Source organism: Falco biarmicus, chromosome 12, assembly GCF_023638135.1.
Source record: "Falco biarmicus isolate bFalBia1 chromosome 12, bFalBia1.pri, whole genome shotgun sequence".
NCBI lineage: Eukaryota > Metazoa > Chordata > Aves > Falconiformes > Falconidae > Falco > Falco biarmicus.
Genome location: NC_079299.1, coordinates 27,427,421 through 27,453,289, shown reverse-complemented (window position 1 = coordinate 27,453,289; position 25,869 = coordinate 27,427,421). Strand labels below are relative to the sequence as shown.

General features: G+C 44.8%; 1 protein-coding gene across 2 annotated transcripts in view; it reads left to right on the top strand.

The window, feature by feature from the left end:
- Positions 1-6,743: 6,743 nt before the first annotated feature.
- The window catches only part of SNAP25 (synaptosome associated protein 25), a 66,267-nt gene continuing 47,141 nt past the window's right edge, over positions 6,744-25,869 (top strand). The window contains exon 1 of one of the 2 annotated variants that reach the window (XM_056357554.1): positions 6,744-6,896. The gene's annotated coding sequence lies outside the window, so the exon portion shown is untranslated. The remainder of the gene's footprint in view (positions 6,897-25,869) is intronic. The other variant, XM_056357553.1, reaches the window with a different exon arrangement.

Below are 25,869 nucleotides of genomic sequence, written 5' to 3'. Positions count from 1 at the left end.
CTATGGGTGCCTGAGATTATTGCAAACTATTGCATCAACACTGACTCACTCCCTCCTTTGCATGTCTAAATACAACCCATCCCCTTTGCAAAATTTTGGCATTCCATTGAACTAAAAAATATTAAGAGGAGATAAAAAAATCCAACAATGTTACTCACAGCATCTCGAGTCACTTAGTCTCAACTTGAATTTTAACTACACAATCAGACAGCAGCACTAGCTGTTACATCAGGGGTTTGGAAGCAAAGGAAAAGGAGGAGGTGAAGCAAGCCCAGGAGACAGCCAAGAGGAAAACATCTTTAAAGCTCCCCTGAACTGGTGACACTTACCTGTTTGTTCTGTTTTATGCCTCTGGGTTTCTCTGAAACAAAGAAGAGCAATTATGAAGTGACCCACTTTCCCCCTGTTTAGCGTAAGGAGGAAACAAGGGGAAGGGAAAGAAGAGGAGGAGAGGGAAAGTTGTAGAAGGATAATATCAAAGGGGAGAGAGAAGGAAAAAAAAAAACCTTACAGAAGGTAGGAGGGTAAATTGTGATGACCCAGTTTAAAGGAAGAGCAGGAACTAGACCTACTAACAGTCAACACCTTCCCACACACTCTTAGGAAAGGAAGCAGCAAGGGAGAAGAACAAACTCAGTGCTTACAGCACTTCTTTGTGCTACAAACTCATTCCTCCAGGACAAAATTTGTTCAGAGGAAGCTCCACAGCAAAAGAGGACACCTCTCCCATCAGCCCTTTTACCTGCATGAGGGAGGGACAGAGCAGCAGAAGGCATCCTGGTTGGGATGGAGCAAATCAGGGCCAGGTGGTAAAAACCAATGCCAAACGAGCTCAGTCAGTGTGCGCTAGTTGAGGCTCCCTCACGGGTGGGGGCGGGAACCACTGAAAATGGTACATCGTTCTCCTTGTAAAAGAACCAATAACACACGTGGCAACACATGTTAATGTCAGAGGAAATCACTCAACCTGATGGCATGATCTGACATGACAGCTCTAGCCTTCATACTGGTTTGGGCCAGCATCTTCAGGAGATCGTCAGCTGCTGTGGCTTTCACCATTTGCTGTGACAACTGGTGGCCCTGAACTGATAACTCTGCAGGGAAGCCTAAGAGGTATCTACCTTCTAGACAGAAACCAACATCTGGGAGGAGAAGGGGTGTTCTAGTTTGCTTTACATTTTTGTCTTTTGCTTCAGGATTCACGAGGGTTTTATTTTCTTCCTTAAATCCTATTTACTTCACTTGGTATAATCAGACACAACTTGAATGAAGTTAGTACTTCTGTACCACTTCACACCATTTAAAAATGGTGAAACAGTGTAATAAATACATGCATTATGTGGGTGGCAATTATAACCATAAGGGAAGGACTAGCCATACCCTCATCTCCAGGTGAGTTATTAAAAATCATAAGCCAGCTTGTTGAACTCATCACAGCTCCATTGATTTCAAAGCCTGCAAACAGAGAGAATTGCGCTTCTCAGTTCCAAAAGTCTGCTCACAGTTGTAAATAGCTTTGTTTCCTGCAAACTAGCAATATCCCCCAAAAGCATAACCTCATTCTAAGCATGGATTAAACTGGCTTGTTTGTTTGCACTCACTTAAAGCTTAGGGATTGAACAGAGCATATGGCCAAAATTCTGTGGGGAACTACAAATATATTATATTACATTGTGTGCTAATACATTGGTGTGCACTACTGTGTTTTCATGCTCACAGAAAAGTTAGGCAAAAGAAACAAGTGGAGACTGCAGCACCAAACAAAGGTCAATTTTACTCTGTACGCTGTAAAATTAAACAGTGATGAGGCACTAAAAAAGCCTTAAAATGACAAATGTGAAGATGGATTTTTCAAACTGTTATCCCACATCTTTGTTGTTGCTGTTTCTACAGGCAAAAAATGCCTGTGATGCTCCTTTGCGGAGCACTGTGTGTGAACGAGGCACTGACTCGCTGTGGTTGGCAGGAGTTTGGGGGTCCCTGCTCCAGCTGCTTGCTTGGTTGCAGTGGAGCTAGCTGAATTTTGAGTCTGTTTCTGCACCCATGGCCTGAGGCAGTCTGAGCTGGGCTCCGAGGGCTTGGCATCTGCCTCCTTTTCCTAGGCTTGAACATAACGCCTAGTTGACAACAGCTTTACTGAAACTGGCCTTACTCAGCCAGTGCCAGCAATGCCCAGAAATGCTGCTGGAGGAGCACTGGGTATTTTCAGATCAGAGATGCCTCATGCCTTTAGATACCTTTAGGTTTACACAGCAGCCAGAAGGAGTTTTATCCATGGCTTGATTTTCACACCTCTCAGTTCAGCCTGCATCCTGCTTTGTGGGTCTTCCGTCCTTCCGTTCAGCTTTTAGACAAGTGTTTGAATGGTTCCCTAGTTAAGGTTACATGCGCAAGAGGAGAATTCAAATCTGATGATGGTTTATTCCATGAAAAATGGAGTTTAACCCTTACTTGCTGTCTCTGACACAAGCACATGGACACACCCGTGTCTGTATCTCCTTTCCTCCATAAAACATAGAGCAAGTGATCCTCTTCCTCCTTCCTCCATGTCCAATACCTTTGTGACTCTCTCTGTGCTAGTGGGATTTGTCCAGAGCCACCTTCTCATGGCAGTTGAGCTTGGCCTAAAACCCCCATTGTCAAGGCTCCTGGAGACCTCAGACTAGTCACACCTCTGTGCCAGATAATAGACCCTTGAGATTTGATTATGTTGTGACTACTTGTCCTTTACACATCGGTTAATAGGTATTCACAGTCTGGCATTGCTGGAAATGATTCAGTCAAACCAGACAGTGGAGCTGTGGGAGGGCACCCAGCCAAGGCAGGGGGAGGTGGGGTCAGCAGTGGAGACCCAGATTCACTGAGTATTTAAGTCCTAGTTGCTCTTTAAGCAGCTAGTTGGGAATCAGGTACCAAAACACCTTTGGGGATCTGGCTCTGCACATCTAAGAGAGAAATCAGGAAATTGGTGGCGACTCATCTCTGAGGGTTTATGTTAAAATTGTATTTTAAATCTCCCTATTTTTAAATGTAAGCCTCAGGGGAATCTTGGCTTGGCTTGAATTGGAGCACCCTAACACAGACAGGTCCTTAAAAAAGCCCACAGCTTAACTGTGTATCTAGAGATACTGAAAATGCAGGGGGAAAATGAAACTTAGGCCTAGATATTCCCCCAAATTTACTTAGAAGCAGCCTAGAGCACATAGACGCAAGTGCCACTGATGGTCAAAATTCAGTAGTTGCATAAACAACAGTGAGTGACACAAAATAATTAGGAGTTTGGCACAGAGGGTTTGATCCTCAAATTGTTCTGATTGCAGAGCCCTTAACAGACTGGGACAAGCCTTGGCATCTAAGCCTGGGAAAATGCAGAAATCAGAGAGGCTGTGAAATGTTCAGTGCCAAAGCAGGTATATTTTTCCTCTCTTTTTTGCTTTCTGCCCTAGTTCAATTTATCTCCCAGCCACATACTTCAGGCATAGATGAGCAGCACTTGGATAAATGAGGTATTTCCCTCTCTGCTGAGAAAAAGAAAAAAGAAAATGTCTGAGGAAGGTGGAAGGTATTGAGGTGGTCTTTGTGTTATCACTGACTCCAGGAGAGCCCATGAATTACATCCAGGACCCAGTGACACTGCTCAGCACTTTGGTGTTTTGCTTGCTTAGCTGCCTCACAGCCCAGCTTTGCAGCATACAGGCTTGCGTGTTGGAGGCTGAAGGTGATTCTGTGAGCAGCCAGAAAGCTTCCACTGCCCGCGATCAGACCTCAAATTGTGGACAAAACAAGGGCTGTCGTTTTCTCCCTACTAACATACTGCAGTCTCTGCCCTTCATCGGCTCCTGGCCAGTAACATGGGAACCCACCTCATGCCACTCACATACAGGAAAGCATGTTCCCTGTCTCATAATTCACGAGCTGTGTCCATAAGTACTGGTTGTTCATCTTACTGAATATTTGCTGGAATGATTAGGAGGGAGCTGAATCATTCTTAGACCAAATTCTGGTTTTCTCTTTCCTCCTGCTTAATTTTTAGGCTTCACTTCTCACAGCTCTCCTGTACACAGTGTGAAATGAGTGTTTAAATACTATCAGATAGAGTCAATAAATTCCCCATGTGCTTTTTTTTTTTTAAAAAAAAAAAAAAATCCCCCACAAAAAAACACCTCAAAGGATGCTAGAGAATCAGCTACAATTGCTTAGCACTTATTGCGACAGAAATCCTAGTGCTGCGGTGCAAAAGGCTGCCCCCCCTCTGCAACTCCTGGGATAGAGGCATCCGCGTTCCTGAACAGCGCAGAATATATCCCTTCCGTTGTTCATTTTAAGAATAACTGTAGGAAAGGTAGTTGGTCCTCCTAACCTTACAGGCAATGTTCATGATTTATTTAATGATTCTGCCCTATGTTGTTTTATTAAAATATGTGATTTCTGCTGCAGCAGAGCTTGAAAATGAATCTTAAATTGAACCCAGTTTTCTCACTGGAAATCTACCTTTTATCCTGCTCCCACCCCCTCCCTTTTACCATCCCTTATCCCTCTTTCCCTAAGTTATGCTGCATTTTACTTTGCCTCCACTGCATTTTCCTCCCTAGCTTTTGATACGAGGAGCCAAATTCATCCCTGCTGGTATCCAATGGACTGAAATTCTTCTCAAAGGCATTACTGGGCTGAATCCAAACCCAGCCAGCATTTTGCAGTGCTAGTGGCTTAGTCAAAACAACAGTTTATAATTCTTCTTTTCCTTTCCTTATCTACTGTTAATATGAATTATTAACAAGTACTAGTATTGCTCTTTTGAAAACCATACTTAATTTCAAAACCACCTATCAGACAAGCTGTCTGACTGAAAATTTCTTTTTAACTTTCTGTGTGCACTAGGAACTCGCAAAGCACAATGCGTGCGCACGGACAGCCTGGATTTCAGACCAAGACTCACTCTGGGATTCCTCTCGCCATCTGCAGTGCATACCTAACTGAAGTGCTGGGTACTATTAACCCATGCATGAGCTGGCCAGAAAAGGTTTGCTTTCCCAAACTGCCATTTATGACACTAAAACTGTTTCATTATCAGACTGCTGTTCCAGACCCCTCACCTGTGTGTGTGTGTGTGTGTGTGTGTGTGTGTGTGTGTCTGCACAGTGTTAATCTTACACCGTTAGTCTGTATTTACAGCCCTTAAACCTGACAGGTTCTCCCTTTCCCTGCGGTTTTCATGTGCACAGCTCATTAGATACTCTAATGCAGCAGGGAGCCCCTCTTGCCTGAGAATTCCTTTGTTGTATATTTAGCAAACTTTTGACTGCTTCCTTCCAAATGAGACTGAAGGACATATTTTCGTAGGAGAGGGTGAGAATTGCAAAGCACGATCTACAGTCACGTTTTTCTGTGGGGAACTACAGAGCAGGGGAGGAGGAATCACCCGCAGTTCTCTATCCTTCCCCCCCCCCTTCCCTCCCCTCCCCTCCCCTTCCCTCCCCCACCCCCATACAACCATAACACGAGATGAACGCACTCCAAAATTCAGCTGCATAGCCTTCCCTCTCTTCCGGTTTTCCTTGTCATGTCAAAAGGGGGGAAAAATACGATAAGGGTAGAATTATTGCTAATATGGGACTGGTGTTTTGACTCCGTCAGTCCGCAGACTATTTAGAAAAGCCTGTATGCATGGTGTCAGAGTTAAACATAGCCAGTGCTCAGTTATTGCTCACAGGAGAGGCTCAGACAGCGAAGAGGGAGGCATTGCTACTTGTCTGTAGGTCTGGATGGTTCCATAAATGAACACATGAAGGCTTGTGGAATGAAAAGGAAGGGATGACTGAGGTTATGAAAGAGCGTCGCACTTCAGATGCAATCCCCATCCTTCATTAAAATTCCCATTAAGAGATAAATTTTACAAAAATACAACATTTTGTATGAAATGAAAGGATTTCCTCCCCATTAGAAATCACAGTGGAGACAGCTCCATTTGCTCTAAATTAGGTACGCTCTGAATGAATATTTTAATTAATCCGTTATAAATAAGCCAGGCTCTTTCCTGGAACAGAGTTACCGTTTTCTTCCTCGGCAGCAGTGGGATGTGCTCACTCTGCTGTGTGTATGCATGTACGTGCCCAGGCTTTTGTTTGTTTTTAATTTCTCTCTCTCATTTTTGAACCCGTCCCTCAAATGATCAGTTACAACACATGTCCTTAACCGTGGATTTGCTCGTGTTTGGCTGCTCTTACTTAGGGGAGGGAGGAGAGGGGGAATAATCAGATCAACACACCCAGACCCCTGGCAGCATGTTTTGAGAAATAAAAAGAAGGAGAGAAGGAAGAATTCACACATAAAAATAGAAGCCCACGTAGGTTGGCCATATATGGAGTACCGGGGACTTCAGAGGGATACCCTCTTCGGACCACCCCTTTGGCGGAGGAAATCACTGCTGCAGGAGGCCCCCTTCCCCCCTCCCCAGGCTGTTCGCCAGCAGCCGTGCTCAGCCCCCAGCCCCGGCCCCGGCCCCGGCCCGCGGGTGCTGCGCTCCGCACCGCACCGCTCCGCTCCGCGCCCAGGGAGGCTGCAGAGGGGCGGTTGCGGAGAGGCGGTGGGGCCGCCTCGCCGGCGGTGCGCGATGCGCGGAGCGGTGCAGCGGCGGCGGTGATGACTCAAGCCCGCCCGGCCCGCTCTGCCCCCCTCCCGCTCCCGCCTCCCCCCCCCCCCCCCCCTCCTCCCGCCGGGGAGGGCTATTAAAAGCTGCTGACGTAGGAGCGGACGGCCATCTTTGATGAGGGCACGGCTCCCGATCCATTGAAGAAGGAGACCCGGGGAGGTCAGCAGCGGCTGTCCTTGCCTCCCATCTGCGGCACCGACCCACCGACCCCGCAGCCGCGGCCCGGCGTAGCGCTCCATAAGCAGAGGTAAGGGTGGGACACCACCGAGGGCACCGGCTGCGCAGGGGGGAGGGGACGGTATTTACGAAAATGAAATCAAAAAAAGGATATATTTAAAGAGGGACCTGTTCGGCTTTTTGTCTCCAGCCTCTGGGCTGCTACGGGGATGGAGGAAGACAGGGAAAAGGGGTGTAATTTCTCCGCCAGCCTCGTCGCCGGCTGGAGTCAGGGGAGGGAGTCGGGCTCTGCCTCTCCGCCGTGCCAGGCTAGCTTGCGGGTGGCAGGAGGCCGGAGGAGAAGGGAAGCCCGCGGGAGGTCGGAGGAGAAGGGGAACCAGCGCCATTCCCCCCGGAGCGGGAAGGAGGGCCCGCGACCGCGCTGCCCGGCTCGGCCGGACTGGGCTGATGCCGCCCGGGGCACTGCAGCGCCCTTCCCGCGTCGCACCGCGCCGGGCTGCGGCGGCGCTTCAGCACCGCGGACAGAGGCGGGAAGGAGGCGGGGGTCAGCACCGCGGACAGCGACCGGGCCCCTCCGCCCCGCGGGTCGGCACCGCGGAGAGCGCCGGCCGCGGTGGCCCCTGACCGGCCGCGGAGGCTGGCGCGGCGCCCCCCCGCCGGCAGCGCGCAAGGCTGGCCGCGCCGCGGAGGCGGGCGTGCTGCAGCGCCCTGCGGCTCCGCGCCTCCCCCCGGGCTGCCCTCCCCGGCGAGACCCGGCCATGGCACACGGGGAGCGCCGTCCCCGATGGGAAAGCGGCGGTGCTCACTCGTTCCGGGATAGGACCTCAGGCAGAAACAGTTGGGGTTGTACGCGGTCCCCCGGCAGCTCAGAGTGCGAAGAGGGAGAAATTTAAAAAAAAGAAATTTAAAAAAAAAAAAAAAAAAAAGGAGAGAAAAAAGAAAGAAAGGCAAATAGCTTGAGTTCCTGAAATTCATCGGCGTTCAGCACATCGGCCTCTCTCCCTGCCCTTTCTCAGGTGGAGAGGTATTTCTGTATGGGAAACGGGGGGTTACATAACAGCCAGCCGGCAGGGTCCCTCCGGGGCCGGGCACTGCCCGCGGGGGTCAGCAGCAGCCCCCCGGGGCTTCCCCCGCCTGTGGAATCTCCGCGCTCCGGGCCCTCGGCGCCCACCCCTCCGCACGGCACTTGCCGCGGGCTCTGGTGCCTCTGCGAGCCCGGGGGCTGGGGGCTTGCCAAGCCGCGGGGGGGTGGGGGGGCTGGGCCCTGTCCCGTCCGTCCCCCCCGCCCTCCGCGGCCGCGCTGCAGAGCGGTGCAGAGCCCGCCGCCTTATGTAACGTGCTGCCCCATCACGGCCAGGCACCAGCCGCACCGCGCTGCGGGCCCCGGCTCCTCTGGTCTGGCAGTCCTCCCCCCAGCCGTCCTTTCTGCTCCCCAGCACCCCAGTGTCCCCAGCCCCCTCACTGCGGCTCATTGCTGGAGAAGTTAGGAACTTCGCTGCTTTCTGCGGGGCAAATAAACAAGGGGAGAAGGGGGGGTCAGGCTGTGCGTCCAGACACTGTGCTGCGTAGCTGCGTCAAACCAGGGCCTCGGGATCTGCCAGATTTACGTGTTTGAATAATTGCTGCTGGTTTCATTCCCAGCTGAAAGGGGGGGGGAAGGGGGGGGGGGGGGGAAGGGGGGCTGGTCTGCAGTGCAGCCCGGGGGTGGCAGAGCAGCCCCACAACCCATACCTGGCTGCTGCCAGTCCTGGCTGCAGCATCCGCAAGGACATGCTTGTCCCATACCCCCCACCCTGTCCTAGCTCTGGTCATGGAGCAGCTCTCCCATCAACCGTGGCAACATGAGGACGGCATGGCGCAGCCATCCCTGAGGGTGGCAAGGGAAGGGATGGGGCCATCTGGGAGATGAGTGCCCGGGGTGGGTATAGCTGGGGAAGCGACTCTTCCCTAGGTCCCCATCTCCCTGCATGTCCCTGCATCATGAGCGAAGATGCCAGGAATCTAGGAAAAAGCAGCAGTGGTTTTCCATTGCTACTGCATAGTGCAGAAGGGGTCAGCCAGGAGGTGACCACTGAAGAGTTTGATACCTAGGAGCAGCGCCAGAAAGACAACAGAGGTGACAAAACCAAAGGTGCAAATAGGCCTGATTTGCAAAAGCAAGAGCTTGAGGCTGCCTCTGAAGTCAGGAGGAGTTGCAGAAACTCAGCATGTTATGAAACAACATGCAGCTAAATAGCAACCCCCAAATAAATAGTTTAACTTTCTTTCTACCACGGACTACAAAATTAGCGTGGCATTTCCAGGAGCATTCAGGACCAGGCTCTGTGACCACTGAACTCACGGGGGCAATGAAAGAAAGAACTGCAGAATCCAGCCAGTACCGAACCATCAAAATACATCTAATGAGACGCAGCTCCAATCTGCAGATTTATTGCACTGGAGGTGGGAGCTGCTTTTCAGGTCAACGGAAAGCTTTTCATTTGTCTCTGTATGCTTTAGGTATGGCAACAAACAGCAAGACTGAAGTGCTAAGGTAAATAAAGCACGGTCTCTACCTAATGCTTGCACTGTTTTAACTGAGCAAGGTAATGAAACAACATACTTTCTTGTCAGTATGAACAATTTCAGAAACTTTTATGTCTCTGTGTCACAAGGCTATAGCTTCTGCATATGTAGCAACCCTTGGGGAAAAATTGAAACTATGTGGCACAGTGTAGCACTCACTTTGTTAATGGTTTCTTTCAGGAATGTAGGGAAGCCTAGGAAAAGAAACTGATTTACCTTTGCCTCGGCTTGCTGTCACACAACTACTCCTTTTCTTGTATTTTTTCCTAAATCTGTGTCACAACTCTTTATAATATAAGCACAGTACTTTCATCTGTACATATTTATACACACACACAAATTTCAGAGATTTCTAGGGTTATAAGCTAGGTAAAACCACAAAAAATATAGACTGACTTTGCAGCCTTCGTTGGAAAGAGTGCATTTTTCTATCTATGAAGTTTCATCCACCATTACCGATGCAGTCACCTTTGGGCTGGGTGAGTGCCAGGCAAGCTGTAACAATAGACTTGTTCAAGCATTTTAGAGCATCTAACAGAGAGAAGAATAATGCGTTGCTTGAAAGCTGCAGCAGAATGCAGATCTCAGGCAGATCACAATTACCTCTAGGAAGCTGGACTTTGGAGCGGGCACCAGGGCTTACATATCTACTTCTGGGAGTGCTCGATATAGTTTGCCAAGGCCAGCAGTTATCAAAAATAGTTTCTTTTTACCTTATTATTTTTGAACCTTAAATGATATCTTTGCCCTTAGCTTCAATAAACTCTGGCTTTCTTCCCTATTGACCTTGCAGATTTAGCTTGCTGCATTATATTGCAACAAGCATTTCTCCAAAATGCACAAGTTATACTCCTAGTTCTTGTCTATCACCCTATTGTTACTCCCTCCAGAAATACTTAGATACACATATCCACCAGCAAAATCTTCCTCTCATCAGATCCTAGTTTTCAATATGCTGCCCCATATCCCACTAAATTTTCTAGGACTTTCCACCAAGCATAAAGAAAGTCAACTTCATAGGCTCCATTTATTTTTCCTGCTTTATGATGGCCCTGTGGCTGATGTTGTGACACTCAAAAGTGGATCTGAATGGCCTGGAGGGAGTGTTTGAACCACTTGGCCTGTTTTTTCCAAAGGAAATTTAGCTTTGCCTTTACATCTTTCATTGTGTTCATTTGTTATTTCCTCATCACTTACCTCATCTACCATCACCTACAATCCTTTTTTTGACTACCGCTAAAGAGCACTGTGGTGAAAGAAACACAAACTTGGGCAAAGCATTAGGACCCTGCTGTAAAGGATGATGAGCAGATTCCTGATTTTGATTTTTCCAAGAAGTCTAATCCAAAGTCAGTTGAAATCAGGGAAAATACTTCCACTGGTGAGGCAGGCTTTGCATGAGGCTCTGAATAAGCTCACCAGTCAGGCCGTGTGCTGCTACAGGTGAATGCAGGGTATGGAAAGCTTTTTATTCCCAGCAATGGGTGCATATTGATCAGCCCTGCAGTCCAAGAGAAAACCCTGCACATGATTTTATGGGGCTTGTAACAAAGAGAACTTTTGGCAGTTTAGGTTTTTCAAAGGGAAATAAGTGCTATGTACATATCCTCTTGAAATATACTGACATGCTGTAATTCTAAAGATAATTCAATCATTGCATTATAACCTTTTTCTTTTCTTCTCTTTTTAATAAGATGAGATATGGTATCTTATCTTACCTGCTGGAGAAAGCTGAGTTCTAATACAAGCACAGGGAGAAGTAGAAGGAAATATTAAGTAATTAATCATGGCCATTCCTGGCCTTTGAAAGCTGGAAGTTAATACTGGCCAACCTGTGTTCTGTCTGGCTATTTAAAAGGGAAAATGTTTTTTTATTATTTTTTTTTTTTTATAGCTAACAATGTTCTATTTCACTTTTAAAATGGGATTTAACTTATTATTGGCCCACATTGTCGATTGGTGTGAATTAGCGTAGCTGAGCGCTGTGCTATACTACAGGCTGATAAGCTCCAAAGCTGGGGCTCATCGTTCAAGTTTTAAAACAGAAATGGGTATACTTGCTGAAGGAGCAGGTTTTTCTGTAAACAGAAGTAACTGGAAATGCCATCCCCCCAAACCCTACTTTCTACCAGCCCGGTTTCATTGTCACAGATTCCCACAGACAAGGTTCACGTAGTTAGTCTGCCTCAGAAATGGTGACAGTAAGCAATGATGAAGCAGCAGAGGAGGAATACTGCATGTTATGGCTGTATTTCAGGTTGGGTTCTGCTGCACTCTGCTGGTACATAACACCAGCAGAACTTTTTACATGGTGTAAAACCCAGGACACAGCTGAATTTTTCCTAGAGGCCATTAGTGTGCAGAAAAAGTCAGAACTGTATCACTGGATGTGGAACAAAACCAAGCCTGCAGTTCCAGGTGCAGTTCGATTTAAAAGACTGCGCTTCCTGGCAGTAGCCATTCATTTTTCTTCCAAATTGGAAAGTCTTGGGAAGTTTTCCTGCATTCCAATAAATGCACAGGAAAATTATGCTTCTTCCATCATGTTCTTTAAGGCAGTATTTTTAATGTTTGACTACTAAGACATATTATCGGTAGATTAGAAGTAGGAAAGAATGAAGTCAAGTGTCACTGTACACATTTCTAAAACAAAAAGAGGGGAACAGTTCGTATACATTTTTATTATAATTATGGTTTTCCTTGTGCTTTTAATATGACACAGTTATTATGCCAGGGTTTACTGGTAGAATCCATGAGCAAAATGATAGTTATCATAGCTTGTGTCAGTGTTAACAACTAAAATGTACATCCTAGACATTACAAAAGGATGCTTCATGTAGGTGATTTTTGAAATGAATGCAAGATTTGTTATTTCTTACTCAAAACCTAGCAATTAACAGGGAGCTGCACATACAAAGGCATTGCAGAGTGCTTGGTAGGGCACGTTTGTGATTTAACATAGATCACTTCCATCTCTCACATTTTCTCAGTAGCATACCCTTACTAAAAATCCCAGGCAGCAAATCTCCAAAGGCTTTCACAGTCACTAGCCTGTCAAAGAGACTGGAAGGCTAGTGTGGCGTGGGTTGAAAACTAAAGGCTCCAATCACATCACAGCTATCGTGTTTGTCATGATGTATTTATTTGCTGTAATTACTCTCCACCTGAAGGAGAAGAATTCTGTTTCTGGGTTGCAATACAGTTGTACCAGAAGAAGTAATATATTTTTCCTTTTGTATAAACCAGTTATTTGGAAGATGTGCCAACTGCTCCTTTGGTTCCTTCCCCTCTCCTGGAAATTATAGCTCACAGTGGAACTGTGCAGATGCCAGTTCATTGATCCGCCCTACAGAGGTAAATATATTTCCTCCAGCTACTCTAAAAAATGTCATGAAACAAAAGTATACTTCTTCAGAAAAGCTGATCTGTCAAAATACTGTTACCATTCACTGATTTTTTTCTTAAACAGGAACAGAAGTCTTCCATGCATATTTAAGCATCTTTTAAAAGAAAAGGTACTAAAATTAGCTTCACCAATGCTTTAGATGCAAATTAAAGTTTTCTTTTTCCCTTCTACGTTAGTATTTTTTGGTTCAGTCTGGTCCTCATTCACATCCTTAGACACCTCAAAAGGATTTAGACAAGCTTACCTTTCTGCAGCCATCAGGGAACTGCTGTTTGATTCAGTGCAGCACTGCTCCTGCCTGGTACGCCTCTGCACCACGTGGTATGGACATGGACACACACCTCTCTGAGCTCAGGGCTGCCTGTGCTGAACAGCACTGACCCCGTAGGTGACTGACATTGTTAGGAGAGAAATTTCTGTTCTCTATTTATTAGGCACAGACATCTCTTAGGAATAATTTGTTCTCGCAGAAAACAGTAAGAAAGCTATTGCAATTTATTGGACTAGAGACATTCAGTAACAGTCACTTTAGCTTCAGATACTGTGGTTTAGTGATTAAATCACAGGGGCTGCATCCAGAATATCTGGAGTCAGGTGCAAGTATCAGATACTAAATTAATGTAACCTCTGTCAAGTGTCTCAATTACCTCCATCCACAGAAGAAAGACTTGAGATTAAAACAACTTTTGGCTTGCATTCCTCAGCTTCATCTTAGGACCAGTACGTGTATCTTTGGAAAGGTATTTGTATGTTTATTAGGGCATAGCAGTCTCCACTGCCTGGGGATGCTGACCTAAAAACTGGTACCTGTAAAATGCAACATCCTCCCAACATAGGTGATTATCATTTGCTTAGCATTCAAGGGGCTGTTACACATGTTTACAAACCCCTTCAGGTTTGTAAAAGGCTTGGCTGGAAGGTGCCATATAAACCCAGATTATTAGTATTACATTCATGATAGCAAAAGAAGAAAGAGATTTCAGACCAGAAGGCAGATGAAACATTCACGCATTTGATCGTGCTCTCATGGCCTGGTATAACACAAGACAATGAGTTTGCCAGAGCCATGCATTTTGCCAAGGCTGCATTAAGCTGCAACGGGAGAGTGGGACTGAGCCCTCTCTCTTCGACAGCACTGGTTCCAAACTGGTAACGTGACAGCTGAATATACAGCCAGGATACGTTTTGTGACTATTTGAGTATTTCAGCCAAACATTTGCTTTTCCAGAGAGTATTCACCTAAGTGACACTTAAGTATGTGAAAAGCCCTGAAGAAACAATCTAAGGTATGTGAACCCAATTAAATTGAAATTCACCACTGACTTCTAACAGCTGTTCTCCCCAGAGGAGCATTTCTTTTATTTGCTCAGCTGTATGGAAATGTGTATTTGTTGCCTAGCCTTTTGAAGGATTTCCTATGGGATTTTGCCATTAAAAACATGTTCTTAGGATATGGTACCTGTTTTTGCAATTCCTGAAAATATATGTCTTTTTCATAGAGAGGAGCAAGAGACAGGAAGGCCAACAGCAGCAAAAGGTTTCAAAATGGTGCTGCCTGAATTCATGAAGGGCATTATATGACATAGCTGTTGGTGGTCACAAGAGACTAGATAAGATGGCAAGTCTCTTAAAGTCTGATTTTCCTAAGAGGTTTTTCTTATTTAAAAAAAAAGAGAGGAGAGAAAAAAGGCCTGGATGGCTCTGGTGTGGTGAAGGCTTGTCAGTTCAGTTCATTTTAGAGATGAGCACATCAAGAAAGAGACAGCAGAAAAAACCCTCAAGGCGCCAGGAATGCACTAAGTATAATTGAAAATGTCCTAGACCACTTGTGTTACACAAGAGTAGGACCATCTGCAGGCCTCAAATTTTTAACATTAGCAGGGCATTTTAAAATCTGTGCATTGCCTAGTTCCCTTTTTCTTAATTAATTGTTCTAAATAGTACAAAATAGCTGCTCCTGAAGCAACTCTTAGGCTCTGAAGATTATTTTCTAACCCTGGTAAACAAGAGCTGGTGTGCATTTCCAACAGGTTGACAAATAAGAATGCAAGAGAGCTGCAGACATCACAAAAAAGGTGTTAGGCTGCTGTAGTACCCCAACTCCCGGATTAGTGCCCGGGGCACTTAATGTTGCAGTATTGAACAGGATGATAGATGTTACCATGTGACAGAAGAGCCTAGCAGCACCTCTTGTCCTCTGGAGGCCTCAGTAACTATGCTGTCTTTTTGTTTCTTGGAGTCTAGGGTCTCTTCCTAGGCCCACCTCACCTTACCCAACCTCAGCTTTCCGTTCTCCTAATATTCCACAAATGCTCTGAGGGAAAGCACCCTGCCAAGCGAGGGAGGTGCAAGGAAAGACTCCTTTCAAAGGCAGGGGTCTCAGTATGCTGGTATGGACAGATGCAATGAGCCACCCAGAACACAAAGGGACAAACTCCTACAAGAGAGTAGGAACACGGGAACACAGTGCAGGTGGTGATGAAGTGTTTACTCTTAGGTCCTGGCTACATAAGCACCCTCAGCTACAAGGACCCCAGTATTTCCATCTTCTTTGACTGGTTCATTAAGTATAAGGCCAGAAGAGGTTACCCATGAGTGAGCTGAACCCCCTATAAAACAGAACATCCCACAGGCTACAGGGCTTCTCTGTATTAACTGCTTCTCCAGCAGTACAATTATCCAATCTTGATTTCAAATATCGCCCATGGTGGAGAATGCGACAATATATGTTTTTTAATTGAACAGTGAAATCCAATAAATTTTTTTATTGAGGATGCAACCATTTATCTGCAAAGCTATTAAACTGCTATTTAGATTGATGAACAGCTCTGCTGCTGCCCTACTGTGGATTTTCCCATTGTTACTCCTATTTCTTCATGGAGTAACACTTGCTTTCCTCTTCAACATTCATATTCTTGAAAGCTCTATTCTTTCCCAGTCAGGACCCCCTTATATTTCTGTTCTTTCCTTGTCCCCAGAAAGAATTTCCTTGCACTTAGGAGGTTAGTCACAAAGCTTTTAAAACATTCTGCAGCCTGGCAGGTGAAGAGATAAGACACTGATCCAATGACCAGGACATACTCTTTGGTGCTGGAGATTAGACTTTTAAACACAGAATGTGAGACTCCAGAGCTGTTTACGGATTTCAATTTCTTTACTTTCTTTTTGCGGTCTAGCCTGTTTTTGTGGTGACATTTCCAAGAAATGTGTTGTACACTGAGCTGGTCTCCAGACAAAGAGCTCTTCCTTTCATGCCTGCATCTAGAATCTGTTTCTCAAAACAATCTACTTTCCATAGTAGAGAAGTCAGAGAGCCTTCAAAATTTAACCGGGCTTTCTACTATTGTCGAACACGGTAGGCCACATCCTGGGCTTAGAAGAGTTACTTGTATCTTAACCAAACAGTGATCCACTGTACCAGTAAGTCTGAAGAAGTGGACCAGAGAATAAAAAAGAGGAGACAATAACTAGGAGAATGAAAAAACAAAGCCAAAACAAACAAATCCCAAACACAAAAAAAGACAAAAACCAGGTGAATTGAAATAGCAGAAAGGACGGGATGGACTTTTTGATTAATTCTCCTTGTTGCTGGTCTTTCCCTATCAGTACACCAGTGACAATTACCTAGACTTTAAAAGTAAACTTCAATACTCGAGTGTTTGGTAAAAGCATCTTAAAAGGTGCCCTGAAGTGTTAGGTTATAAAATTTTCTCAGTCCTGGTGTCCAGTCTGCATCCCTTTAGCAAACACGACCCTCTGTTCAATCTTTGCAGTTTAAAATGCAGAGGGTGTGCAGAGGCACACCCTTACTCCTAATCTCATGAGGGCAGAAACTTCTACCTCTTTCACTAAGAGAAGAAAACCTATAGCAGTTGATGGGCACAAACCCTAAAGGACAGCTTTGTAATCCACTGCTTCAGACTGAGAAAGAAAAGTCCTGACCAGCAGGCAGCACGACCCAAGCTCACACTCCAGTGTTTGACTTCACCTTAAACTTTTCTGCTGGCTACTCTCCTCAAGTGCCAATCTTTCTGGCAGCAGATCTCTTAGCAAAAAAGCCAGGCCAATGACAAAGCAAAGCCACCTTAGCTGCTTATTACCCCAAGTCTGATTCTTGACTCAAGATCTCTGCACTGCCAGCTGCGGGCAAAAATGGAGAGGGGATGTTCTCCTCTTCCTCCTGTGTCTCCTCTGCCCTGCTGCCAGACAGAGGAAGAGCAGACCCTAGGGAGTGAAGCAGAGGGGTGACATTCACATGCAGGCCTACAACTTGGCATGACATCTAGGAGCAGCATAGACATATCACAACATTGTTTATGCAGGCAATACATGTTCTTCATGTATTCAAGCTATGCTACCCTTAAGGATTGCAGCAAGTTAAGAGAAAAGAGGGAAATTATGAAGTAGCCCATGCTAGAAAAGGGGAGAATTAAGAACTAGCCCGAGTTTTGTCACAGTGAAGTCTTATAGATGCATATACAGACACCAAGACACCAGGCTGGCAGTATTTGTGAGAACTTTTTCCTTGTAGTTAGTGTTTAAGCTGAGCAAAATGTTAATGGCTGCTATCTGCTCACTGTGGTATTTGAGACACGCACTTGCTCTGCAGCACTTATGTTGAAAATAAAAGCAAACTAGTGTTTGTGATACCACAAGGTAGAGCTCAGACTTTTTTCTTTTAGCTGGAAAACTGAAAAAAGGCACTCACTTTTTTCAAGCGTGTCAGAAATAGAAGCCTATTTTAGAAGAGACATGAAGTTATCAGTGCAAATTAATAGTGCCAGATAGGGGGTTAAATTATTGCCTTACAGCTGAAGACATGAGAGAGAATGAAAGTGGTAGACTATAAAAAGGGTATCACCAGAAGTGATGAGATCCCACTGCGAGGTGGGATTTGTGAACACTGCGCTTGTGCTTATAAGCAGTTGCTCAGATGAATGGTTTTATGGGCCAGAGCGAGGGAGAGAGAGGGAAAAAAAACACAGTCATTTTTAAGATCATGTCTCATAGTTTACTGCTTTGCTCAGGACAAGATGTCCAGCAGCACAAGCTACAATTAAATACCATAGAGCTTTGCCTCCTGGGCTGGCTCACAGCTGCCAGAGCAGGGGAGCTTGCCAGAGCAGTCAAATAAATGTGGCTGTGTATTGGGTTTGTGTGGCAAGGTTTCGGTGGCAGGGGGCCTACAGGGGTGACTTCTGTGAGAAGATGCTAGAAGCTTCCCCTGTGTCTAATGGAGCCAATGCCCACTGACTCGAAGACAGACCTGCTGCTGGTCAAGGCCAAGCCCATCAGTGATGGTGGCAGCACCTCTGGGATAATGTACTTAAGAAGGGGGGAAAAAAACCCTGTGTAACTGCAGCCAGAGAGAGAAGTGAGACTATGTGAGAGGAACAACTCTGCAGATGCCAAGGGCCTTCAAAAATGAGTGGGAAGAGGAGCTCCAGGTGCCAGAGCAGAGGTTCCCCAGCAGCCCATGGTGAAGCCCATGGCAAGGCAGGCTGTGCCCCCAGCCCATGGAGCCCACAGAGGAGCAGAACCCTACCTGCAGCCCAGGGAGGGCTCCACACCAGGGCAGGGGGTGCCCAAAGGAGGCTGTGACCCATGGTCAGCCTGTGCTGGAGCAGCTCTGGGCAGGGCCTGTGGCCCCATGGAGAGAGGGGCCCGAGCTGGGACAGGGCTGGGGACCCCGCCTGCGGGGACCCTGCAGGGGACCCAGGCTGGAGCCGGTTGTGCCTGTGGATCTGCACTCCGTGGGAGGGACCCACGGGGAGCAGTTTGTGAAGAGCTGCAGCCCATGGGAAGGACTCATGTTGGAGAAGTTGTGGGGGACTCTGCCCCGTGGGAGGGACCCCATGCTGGAGCAGGGGGACAGTGTGAGGACCACTCCCCCTGAGGAGGAAGGAGCGGCAGAGGCAACATGTGTGACAGCACAGCTGACCTCAGCCCCATTCCCTGTCTCCCTGTGCATCTCAGGGAGAGGAGGCAGAGAAAATCAGAAGTAAAGTCGAGCCTGGAAAGAAGGGAGGGGTTGGGGGAAGATGATGTAAGATTTAGGGGTTTATTTCTCATTACTCTACTCTGATTTTATTGGTAATAAATTAAACTAATTTCCCCAAGTCGAGTCTGTTTTGCCCACGACAGTAATTGGTGAGTGATCTCTCCCTGTCCTTACCTCGACCCACAAGGCTTTTGTTGTATTTTCTCTCTCCTGTCCATTTAAGGAGGAAAGTGACAGAGCAGCTTTGGTGGGCACCTGGCATTCAGCCAGGGTCAACCCACCGCAGGCTGTTGAGCTGAGACAGCGCTAACTGGGTCAGCTTCTGGAGCAACAGGGAGCTTTGTCAGAAAAATTCCAGGTTTAAGGGTGTTGTTGCTGAAAAATGACAGTTATTACATTAAGAAAGCAATTCTTTAATACAGATATTTCTCAAAACATTTCAGTTATGTTTCACTTGGGTAGGAAGAATGTTTCTTCCTATCTCATCTCCACTTCCAGTGGGTAAAGAGAAAGTAAAAACTCTTTTTTTGCTAATTATGAATAGGGCAAGGAAAAAATGAGGAAGGATTATAGAAAAATGTTCAAATGTCAAGTCTTCAGCAAAAATGGGACATTTCAAAAAACTGAGTAAGAACAGTTTTGAAAAGTCTTTTAGACCAGCACTTGGACTAGGGGTGTCCTGATGCATAAAGAGCTATAGGTATGTGCCAAAAACACTTGTGTAGACTTGTAGCAACAGGATGGCTAAGAACATGCCATGGGTAGGTCCTACCAGCCAGAGACAGCCCTTCTTCAGCTGACATATCATGCCAGTAACAAGACAACCTACAGTGTTGAAATAATCAGACCAATAGCTACAAGAAAAGGAAGTTGTTTCAGTGGCAGAATGCTTCCCAGTTCAACTGAGTATTTAGTCCCAGATGCTTAGCTGGGGTAAGTCAGTACGGCACCACTGCAATCAGAAGAGCAAGCCCGAGTGGCAGCTTGTGGAGATCCTAACAACAAGTGACTTAAAAATACACTTTAAGAGGAAGAGACAGGTCTTTTTGGCAGTAATTAAGCACTTTTTAACTCTCTGGACACAGTAACAAAGGAACCTATTCAAAAAGCAAATGCCTTAAGTGCAAACACTTAATAATGCATAGCTGCATTACACAAAAGACAAGCTGTGGAGCTGCCTCTCCTTTCCAAGGGAAGTGCAGCTTGCAACTGGAGTGCACAGTATAGGATGGAGGCTCAGGAAGCATTGAACACCATTCCTCATGTGCCCTAAGGAAACAGGGGCTGCACTTGTGGTCTTCTGCACGCTACAAAGAACTAACAACATAGCCCCTGCCTAAGTCTCAGAGTTAACAATTTAATTCATTGACTGAGAAACTAGGTAGAAAGTTACATAAATACAAGCATATAGTGGTTTATACAAGGCAGGAACATAGCCTATTCTATAAAACCCTTAATCAGTTGAGCATAATAGGAATTTTGCTATGAATCATCATATATCTAAAGGAGAACTTGGTCAGATCCTGTGTCCAGCATGGCAGAGCAGCACTGACTCATCTGAATCAGCTCAAGTCCAAAGCAGGGCAAGACTGAGAAAAATGGCTCATCGGCACCTCAGCAATCACTTGGCTGAGATACCCTCCAGGTGATTGAGTAGAAGAAGAAAGAACAGTTCACAGCAAATCAATCATATAGTGAAATCCCCATATTTTTTCTGTTTTCAGAATGCTCACCACAAAGTTTGATTTTTCTTGACTTCCTCTTCATCTGAAATGATTTGTCGAATCTTTTCTCAGAAAATAATGATCTTCAGACTGCTCATTGCACACATTCAAAGCTCCACCTGTGCTGCATTCCTTCCATTTTGTACTGAGGGCTTTCTGCTCCCTTACTGAGTGTGCAAGGGCTACAGATGTGGGAAGAGTGAAAGGCTTGTGTTTCAAATCCAGAATTCGCTGTCCATGATTATTCTTAAATAAACATTTCAAAAATGGATGGTTTGGCAAGCATTATTCCAGTAATTTTGTTCACTAGATTTTTGATAGGAGTCTTAACAGAGTCATGTGAAATAATACTGTTTTGAGGCACCAGGAGGATGCTATTAAAAATGCTGAATTGCAGCTGGATATATGTTGGTCACATTTCTTCAGCTAGGCTATCATGTTCACCTCTGAAGAAATAGCAACTGTCACTAGCAACAGTCGCAAGAGATGCAGCCTGCAGAGAATCACACTGAGCAAAGAAAAATATCTAGGACAGCGATTTAGCTTGTCTGGATTATAATGTTTCTCATAGATGCTTTGCAATTGTTAAAAGGCCTCCTAAAGGAAGGAAACAGCTTGTTCAGGTCTGCCATGAGTAAAATAGAGGAATAAATAGCAATTGCAGGAAGGCTAATACAGTATGATACAGTTACATGAAAAATTCTAGGCAAGTTGCTGGGAATGCTGGAACAAGAACATTCAATCTGAATTTTAGAAAATCCTTTTCTGTGCTGCCATATGTTGTAACATGGGGAAGAGCCACAAAACTGGCTTTGAACCAGTGAGGTGTAAAATGTTTTTATTGCCTGGGTGACAGTCTCATTTTCCCAAACTCATGGCCGAATGGTCGCTCTGAGATGGCATGTAGCAAACAAGACACATGAGATCAAAAACGTGTCCATCTCAAACCTGGAGTGTATTACTTTGAGCTGAGACAGAGACATGTGATCCACTATTTAAAATTTCTAACAGAACTGCCAGGACCTCTCTTCAAAGGCAGAGAAGACGTATGCATGTGGACTTGTAAGGGTCAGAAGCAATCTGGCATTCTCTGAGCAAATTATACACACTGCAGGACGGCCAGATACAGGTGGACCGAAGGGAAATGTCCAGATGTAACTGCAGATGTCATAGGAAATTAAGCCATTCACTTGTGCTTGCGATTCACGAAGTTCCATTTCTAGGTCAGATGACAGCTTAGTTGGCCATTACTGCAAATATCTCTGACTTTTCTTGAAGTTTTCTGTCTAGAACTCATAAAAAAGCAAAGGACAAGTACCATTTTTATGGGAAGCACATTGTAAAACCACGTGAAGAATTAACTTTATAGAAGTTAACGAACTAAGGAAGTTGTTAAAGGATGAGGTTCTCTAGTACTCAATTAAAAAGAGAAACTGAAGAAAAGAATTGCAACTATTTGCTGTCACTATGAAAACCAATATTACCAGTTTTGGGTATGTAAAAGTGTAAATATTTGTTCTAGTAGATACAATTATTATTGTTTGTGATTAATTAGATTTTTGAGTAAACTGCCAGTAAAGTTTATTCATCTATGCTGTTGTTGTGTCGTGATGATATCCTGGTGTGGGTGTTAACTATAGGTTACTGAGAGATAAATTGTTTGCTTAATAAATCAGATCATCAAAGAATATAGAAATATTGTTTAATCAATGCTGTTGAAATTAATTTATTTCAGAATTCAACCACCTTGCTCTGTATAAATGTCTCCAGTACTGCTTAAACTATTTAGTCGTAAAATCTGAAAGCTCAGAATGTGAAATATTGGGGGAAATTCAGTATTTTAAATAAGAGGTTACCCATTTTCTACCTGTTTCAATACCAAAGAGAACAGTACTTCCCTCCAGAAATAACATAACCTATTGCATTTATTTTAGTAGCTGGTTAACTAAGTACGGGTACAGAACACGTGATAAGGTAGTCAGATCCCTAGGCAGTGAAAATGGATTTTGATTTGCTAGTGGAAAGAAAATAAATCATTTTTGTCAAAGCTTTGAAAAGCATAAAAGTATTTTTTAGAAATAAATACTTGCACATTTTTCATTTGCTGCAAAGCTTCCATTTATGTAAGAAATGAAGAGTTTTAATCTTCTTAGTAAGCTTTTTGATCATTGTGTGATTAGCTTATAAAATCAGTATATTGCCCATTTCTAATGAAATGGCAAACTTTTTTCTGTTTCTTTGCTTACTTGTGTCTATCTGTGTCTGGCATGAGTCTAGTTCAACTCCTGCCAGAGTCTATACTGATGAATGACATTTGTACTGTTGTTTAGTCCAAAATCCCCTAACGCATTTAGACTGATTATATACTTCAGAGCCAAGAAATACTGATACACAATCAGAACTGGAAAGGGAAGGGGACAAAGTTTTTTTGTTTGTGCTTTGGAGATGTCAAAAAAGCTTTTCTAGCCTCATAACTTTGGCGACAGAAATGTAGTGGAAGTGGGAAATGTTTGTATCTCTTTTTTGTATGAGATGAAGCAGATAAAGACTGACTGGGCTTCCCGTGGCTGAGCCATTTCTGGAGATGATACATCAGATGTCTGGGATAATATGGAAGCTGTGGTTGGCAGCCTCTAATGCAGGTTCTTGTCTCTTCTGGAACTAGCATTAAGCACAAATGTATGGCATTGAAACTTTTATTGTCTGGAATAGCAAATGCTATGCCATGCTTCAGAAAGAAGCATCTTTTTAAAAAAACAAATAGCTGGAGAAATCATATTTTAATAGTGGTGTCCTACTGAGTTCTGTACTTCACTTGCATCACAGCATACACTTGAAATTGATCCCTTATGGTGCCTTCTGGGCACCTGCTCAAGTCTGAGGTTCTCATGGGACAAAATCACCCACCACAACAGCTGGAAAAGCTTAACACAGTTCTCCTTCCCAGGGCTTGCTACACACTCCGTTCCTTTTCTGCCTGTGGGCCTTGGGCTGTCTTAAAAGAAAACAAGCTGATAGGCCCTGCTATTCTTTAGTGGCCCTGGATGGGGCCAGCAACTGTCTGGGGCTATGTATCAGTCAGGGAAGGTTGCCAAGGCACTTGCTGGGAGGTGATTTTGGGGGTAGCTGAAAGGCTCATAGTTTGTGATCTCCTTCTGTCTAGCTTTTGAATTGTTTGTGTTTAGAGGTTGCCCTTACCCTGGGAGTGGAAAACTACTGAGGGTCAGAGGACAGGTATCCACTTTCATTCCTGGGTGACTGTGAGTAGTTGCTCATGCCGTGAACTTCTGGTAATTTGTCCACAGGCCTTTAGTGTGTGACTGATACCATCGTTATGGTCTTTACATCCAGAAGAGCTAAGGCAGTAAATCCTAGTGGTCAAACCTCTACTGCAAGGTAGGGGGAAGGAGTAAGTATACATTAGGACTCATTGCTTTTCCTCTTAAATGAGTATGTGACAACACTAATTTTGGATTTTGTTTTGGATTTGGTAACTTCTTGGGCAGGGACCCCTAAAGTGTCTCTTAACAATTTCATGTGCCGACTCAGGAGGAAGACTGTTTGACAGGCCATCTTCACATTTTACCATTACTACACCTGCTAACCAAGGGTAAGTGTTAACCAGCAGTGGAACAAAGGAGCCTTCCCAGCAACCCAAATGTGGCACATGCCTTACCTAGTCAAGCTTCACTGGCTCAATGACATTAATTTGCTCCTGACCTAATGCTCCCAGCGCTGCAGTTCAATATGTTTATTAATTCTGGGAATGAGCTTTCATATGAATTTTATGGTTGCAATGAGACACAACGAGGTGAAGATATGTGGCTTCTATTCTGTTCTCCGTATCTGTGCCATAAAACACAGCATCTGCTGTGCCTGTATTATTTGTGAGCTTGTATTAGTGCTTAGTTTAAGACCTATTGAAATATCCTGGAAATACAACAGCCTCATTAAGCTTTGGGGTAGATTTTTTAATTCTTGTTCCTGTTTTAAGTCAGAGGAGGTTTGAAGCAGCAAGTCTTGCCAAAGAACTAGGATTCCTATGTCAACTGTGTCACTAACCTGGCTCAGACACATAAAATAACTGGGAGAAATTTCCTAGTGGATGATCATTCCTGAAATTAATCAACTTCTAACTGAGGAATAATGGATTAGTCTAGTACTTACCATCTCAAGGAATTTTATAGGCTTCTCAGAAGAAGATGGCACAGGTTATTATGGAGACAGGTGACTGGACTGAGTGAACTCATACTGCGATGCAGCATAGCAAGTGCCACATTTCAGAAGCAGAGAACTTTCTTTGACCAAAGGGGGACATTACTTGATATTCATAAGCAGGGGAAATCTCTGCTTTCAACAAATGGTTATTAAATATGAATAAACTTTGATTTTTCATTAATAAGAAATATCTATAGTTAGACAAGGTAGTCAATATGAGCTACTATGACATTAGCCTTATGAGCTAAAATTTTCTACCACTGGGCTCATAAGGAAGACTTCATTGCTTCAGTAGAAGTGAGGTGAACTCCACTGAGAAAAATTATGCAGGCCTTTCTTTCTCACCTTAGTCTGACAGGGAGAGGGATCTTTATTGTGTTTCATTAAAGAGACTGACCTGTTCCAAGCTCTTAGGCCAAGTCCTCAGAAGAGACAGATTTTAAATTCTTTCCCCCAATGAACCCAGCGATACTTCAGTTCACTCAGCCCAAGGCACTTCACTGCTTTCCAGCAGTGAAGAAAAAGAGGCATGCAGAGCCCTTCCTCACAAGCTGGTGCTTTTTTCTTAAATACAGAATTAATCTAAAATTAATTTTCCACCTTTGCCAGTTTCAGCCACAGCTACAATTATTTCCATATGCCAGGACAAAGTTTTAAATCATGGCCTGTATTTTTGGGTTGCCTGAAATTCAGATTGTAGTTAAGTTTGCTTCAGAGACTGCTGCCATCTGTCTGCTGAGCATTGATGATGGTTCATGTTCATCCAGCGCCTGTCTGAAGTTTCAGACAGTGATTACCCTTAACGTCTAATGAAACCTGACGAAGTAATTCGTCTTTTTTGTGACTGTGCTATCCTGTAGTACTTAACCTGGTTTCAAGGTGAAGACCAGAGAATGTAGGGAAAAGGGAAGAAAATAAATAATTTGTCAGCTTGTCATCGTGCCTCCTTCACCTGGGTCGTGAAAAAATAAGCAGGACAGATCACAAAGCCTCCTAACAGCTGCATAGCTCCCTCCACCTGAGGGGAAGGAGATTGCCGAACCTGACTCCTCTGTTTACCCACCTGACTCCTCTGTTTACCCACCGCTTGCTACACCCTGGGCACATGCGCTCAGCTCTGGTTCCTGCA